Below are 6,000 nucleotides of genomic sequence, written 5' to 3'. Positions count from 1 at the left end.
TAAATTCACTGGTTTACCAATATTTAATAAAATGACTCTGCTAAAGCTAAAAGCAGCCGCCACTCGGGTGAGGCGGCGTTTTTGCCACTCGGTCTTTCAAGATGATTTTCACTTGGTGATGAAAGCTGGAAAATCGAAAGATATTTATGAATTACGCTCCATGAAGCACAACTGCCTAGATAGTAACACAATACACCCCTGTGAGAACTACATGGAGCCACGTATTTACGAACATTGATAGTAAGTTAGTTTTCCAGGTGCTGTTGATGTTTAACTTTGGATAAGCAGTTGGCACATGTATTATTGAAAACCGAACAAAAGGCTAATTAAACAGGCGACTAGAAAGAAGCTTTGGCTTTGGTGTTAGCTGATCTCCAGGTCCATAAATACCTCAAAACAGTCAAAACAACATTGATCCCAAATAAGCCGCTTTAGTAATTAGATAATAGCTAAAAAGGCAAATAAGATGAAGACAGTTTACGGGCTAAAATCCTCGCAAATTCATTCCGAAAACTTTACACTTTTCTCGCATTATTTTCGTTAGTCGAGTTCCCTAATAAAGAGAGTCTCTCTCGTGCATCCTAAAAAAACATTCTATTTTTTATTCCGTATTAACAAAATGGTTGTCACTCACCCGGGGCAAGACAAGACATAACAGGTAAGATAAGCACTAATTCATTGATGTTCAGAGATCTTTGGTTGTTAATCTTGCCTTCTATTGTCTGAAATCTGCCTTTGATGAGCCTTTTGGACGCCGAGAGTTTTTCGGTAGCTATAGCAATGAATATTTCAAGTGCAAATACCAATATATCAACCCTGAACACATGGTGTACTACACTTTATGAAGAGCAGTTGAATGAAGTTGATGGGCCAATGAATACCAAATTCGCATTGGGCGATAGCTCTTTCCTTGTTTAGAAATCAGTCCATAGAATCACAATTATTGAATCACACAAAAGAAACTTAGTCACGTCTTGAGCCGTTTGGGTGTTTACGGTATCAGGAATCCTTTTTTTATCCGCATCCTTTTATGATGGTAATAATGTGATGAACATCAATTTTCGGACAGAATACATTTTATGGTTGGTACACTGTGCACGTATATCATTACTTATAGTATTATTTCATTAAGTATAACAGCTAATCTTGTTGAGCTATTAAGTTGAATATCTTTTAGCAAACGACATATTCTACTTTTATACCTCTCATGGTATAAACGCGAGAAAATCTCCTTTACCTGTTGCACGAATATTACACAGTGTCATTTGTGAGTGGACAAAAGACTCTTTTGCTGATCTAAGAGGTGCTGAATGGAATCTCCACAGAGGTTATAAATTTCGCCAAAACGTCCTTTCTTAAACGCAAATTGGTCTACACACTCATAATTTGCACAAAATGTTTTCCGGTCCTGCCATAGACAAAAATGCCCCACACACCATGAATCGGGTTTTCGGCTTAGTTGCTTCGTTTAGCTTTGGCGTTTTCGACGCGACAAGGGGCAACAAAAGTAGTCAACAAAGTCGTCATTAGAAATGACATTTATATGGATGATTCTTTGAATCCCTGGGCCCCTTTATCTATTTGGGTACACCTGCAAATGTCTCTAGACAACGAGGCTCAACAATGTTTAAAATTTTGTCTGGAGGGGGCAATGTTTGGGCAAGATATATGATCGTCTACACATTCAGAAGATATCCAGTCCTTAGAAATAAGTGTCTCGACATTGGTTATCTTTTAAAGGAGAGTCTCAGATTGAGAGATAAAGGAATGACACTTTCGCCGAAACATTTCTTATGTGTCCTTAAAGAAGTACCTCAAGTAAACCCCACCAAGAACAAGTTTGTCTCTGACTGACTGACTGACTGACTGACTGACTGACTGACTGACTGACTGACTGACTGACTGACTGACTGACTGACTGACTGAATGAATGAATGAATGAATGAATGAATGAATGAATGAAACACTTTATTAAAGTGTCCATAGTATTTAGCTTAAAAAACTAATTGGCGACACTATTTACACAAATAGAACACGGTGGCTCATGTTAAGTCCCCTCACCTGCGCGGACCTTAAAAACACCAAATGACATATTAATGTATCCAAACATGAGCATTGACAGAAAAATAAACATTGCGAAAACAGCAATGGGCTTTTTTTCTATTGTAAAGTAAACATTATTTGTCGTAGTACCACTAGGCAACTGTTCTAAAGTCTTGAAAAATTGATTATTTCTTTCTTGTTCATTTTCTCACAATAATACATCGAATGCAAATATGGCGGACCACTTGGTCGGCACCCGGGACGAGTTGCAGGAAAGCGAGGCTAGTTGGGCCTCGGCGTTTTGTATTGACAACGCTTCTCCAGAAAAGTCTTGCTTCGTCGACGATCTGGTCTGTGTTATTCAGAACGCCTTAATGGTTCTCAAGTCTTTAAACGGTCTTGTTCCGAAATATCTCACGTCTAAATTTATAAAGCGAAATGAATCAAGCTATTCTCTGAGGAACTCGGTAAACAAACTTGTTGTGCCCTTTCCAAGAACTAACTACATGAAAAATAGTTTTAGTTACAGCGGCGCTACCCTTTGGAACAGCTTACCCTGTAACATTAGAGAGTCGCCTTCTCTACCATAATTTTTGAACACGGCATTCATGGAAACCAGGATTTTTCTTAAGTGACATATTAATGTAAGTTAACATAATGTTAGGATTTGGATTTTTAGTTATTCTCATGTAATTTTTTCTACCTTATGTTTTTACCGTGTATAAATAATGATTAAAGATTAAAGATTTCGCTATGCCTACGAGTTTTTGTGTTCCTGAATGCCACCAGAAGGGAATGAAATCTTCCACTGGAGGGAAAGTTTTTTTTTTTGTTTCCCCGTTCGCCTCTGAGGGGAAAACAGACGAAGGAAAGGAGTCCACGATCGCCGAGGGAACTGTAAAAGTTTGGTTGCTTCATTTCAGGCTAGAAGATCTTAGAAAATGTGTAACCGATCGCATTTAGCTCTAAGTCGTTGTCATTTGGCTCAATGCTTTCACTGGTTTCAACGACAGTCATTTAGTTCAGATCGTCTGTTGGCCGAAAACGACACGTTCTCCATTTAAGCTCTGCATGGTTCCAGAAGCCAAACATTGTGTCCTATGAACAGACACTTGATCGACAGTTCGCAAATTGGTATGAGCCTAGTTGGTTGGGTTTTCTTTAGCCATCGGTTATACAACAAAAGCAGCCTTTTAAAGGCAGTCTACTGATCTCGATTGTTGGGAGGCATATCGATTACTTTGTTCATCAATCGGCAGACCTATTGATTGATCGATAGATAGATATATCGATTGATTGATTGATTAATTGATTGATTGATAAATGGATTGATAGCTCAATGAATTGAGTGGCAGACTGACCGAACCCCAATTCCATACCACCAGCGACAACAGCACATATTATATAATCCCTACCAACACCCAATAACACTATACTCCTCCCCCAAACTATCCACGTCTTCCTCCACCCCCCTGTCGACGCATTGCGTTAACAAAGAGTGTCAGCTAAAATTACTTTTCTAAAAACCATTGTGGACGTGTATAATATCTCTGCTGCGTACATTGTGTTCACTGGGTAAAATCAAGTGACTTCGCCGGTTTAAACACAGGGTGCGTTCCTTTGGGAAGATTTAGATCAGGATCAATGATCCCAGCTCACTCGGATCATGGTGCATCAAAAAAATGATCAATCCTTGCCCGGAGTGGATTTCATCGGCTCATTTGATGGCCCATGATTCGAATGATCTTGGATCATTGATCTTGATCCGGATCATCCCAAAGGAACGCACCCACAATGTCACATAACTATATCATAAGGGTAAAGTCTGCATACGAGCAAAGTGGTCCATCAGGCCGGAGCCTATCCCGGTTTCTGTAGAATGAAGCGACCAGGAGTATTGCTTCTTCCCCTTGGATGGGATGCTAGAGCATCGCGGGGCTACCCCCAGCAGTAAGTTCGCCAGCACCCATTTATACACCCGGGTGGAGAGAGGCACTGTGAGAGTAAAGTGCCTTGCCCAAGAACACAACACAATGTCCCCGGCCAGGGGCCCGTTTCTCGAAAGCCCCGGAAACTTTAAGGGCCGAAAAGCCATTTTTAGTTAATGTGTATCTAAAAACAGAGATACGCCTGAAACTTCTTGTATGAAGGCAACTTCGGTTCATATTACGAATATGTGAATAAAACAGCTCTGTAATCATAAGGTTTGAGATTTTGCTACGGCTTTCTGGGTGCGAAAACTTTTCGAGATCTTCGAGAAACGGGCCCCAGGGCTCGAACCCGGACCGCACGATCCGGAGACGGTGAGGCCACTGCGCCTCCGACTCATAGAGGCCTGCCAAAATAATCGGTTGGTTAGTTACGCGAAACATTAAGAAACATTTAGAACTAAAAGATCTTTAAGCATCAGAACTGAAGCAGATTGCCGGAAAGTATCCCGTTCTTATAGCGATGGACATGACTTTTTAATAACATTAGCTAAAACCAAGACGACAAAAAAGAACTAACAAATAGTCAAAGAGATACGCGAAGTCAGTATGAGGAAAAATGGATGTCGACGTCTACACAGCATTTAAAACAAACTTCTTTAGCATCGTTCTGATGGAATAACGGAATGCACGATACAAAGTTATAATATATAGATCAAGATATAGATCGTATTGACTGTCAAAAAATGTCTTCAACATGATTACATTCTACGGAGGGTAAATTGCTTCAAGTCGTCCCTTTAATTAAATTCTACACCTCCGTTTAGAATTGAGTGAAAAACAATCATATTTAGACAAAATCATAGTTTCAGTCGTGATCAACTTGAAAAGCTTAAGTTGGCATAACTTTCAACCAACGTAAAACCAGGTCAAAGTGGGTTATTAGTATAATGTAGTTCCACGACCTATATACCTTACTAAGCCAGTCCAGTGAGTGGTGAACGCCGGGATTGTGCAGTTCACCAAAATGCATGTCACCTCCAACTACTTTAGTTTAGGCTATTAAGAACTAGAAATAATCTCGGTTGTCTCGGAATGGACCACTTTTAATTAGATCATTAAATCATTTAATCATTAAACATTAAACATTAATCAAAATCATTAATCATTAAACCCTTAAAAGGGTGTAATGATGACCATGAGCCAACAGAAACCGAGGTTGCGGTATTTCTGACAAGCATTCGTGTCCCTTTTACATGGCTGCTCCACCACTCCCCAGGCTAACAGACACTTAGTAAGTGAGCAAGGAACTGTTTATTTCTTGTATATGGCAACGGATTCAAACAAAGCACAATTTCGTTGGAGACTTCCCAAATGTTTTAGTCCAGAATATGCGCCAAAATTTCGGCCGAAGATGCAAACCTGTTGACAAGAATTTCATTTATCCAAAATGCACAAGCATTGTGTAGTGCACACAAAATAAACAGTTTGTGAAAAGTAAACTGATCAACGTGACACGAGCGTGGGACAAAGAACAAATCTGAGTCCCATGAACTCCCGAACACCGGGCGGGCGCTCTATCCACTAAGCTACTCAGATTTTTTCTTTGTCCCACGTTCGTGTCATGTTGATCAGTTCACTTTTCACATTTCATTACCGAACTTAAAATTCACTATCTTTATTCACTTCATATACAGTTTGTTTAACACACTTTGATTATTGAGCGAGGCTCCCCTAAGAAATTGTTTCTACCCATTTTGTAGATAAAGATACGCCAGAATATATCGTTATACGAGAGCTGAATCCTAAATTTTCCAACAATGGAAATGAACTTGCCTCCTTAAAAGGAACTGTTCAACTGTAAAAGCTTGCCGTGGGTACTTGAAAACTGAAGAGACTAAGAGAACAGAACCATATAGCTGCTATTTCTTTTTAAAAGATGTTGCTTACAAAAAGTTTTCCAGAGTTGGTAAGGAAATTACAGCGCTGTTTCCGAATTTGGTATTAAAGAAATGTGTCTGAGAAGTAC

Source organism: Orbicella franksi, chromosome 13, assembly GCF_964199315.1.
Source record: "Orbicella franksi chromosome 13, jaOrbFran1.1, whole genome shotgun sequence".
NCBI lineage: Eukaryota > Metazoa > Cnidaria > Anthozoa > Scleractinia > Merulinidae > Orbicella > Orbicella franksi.
Note: the sequence above shows the minus strand (reverse complement) of the source record.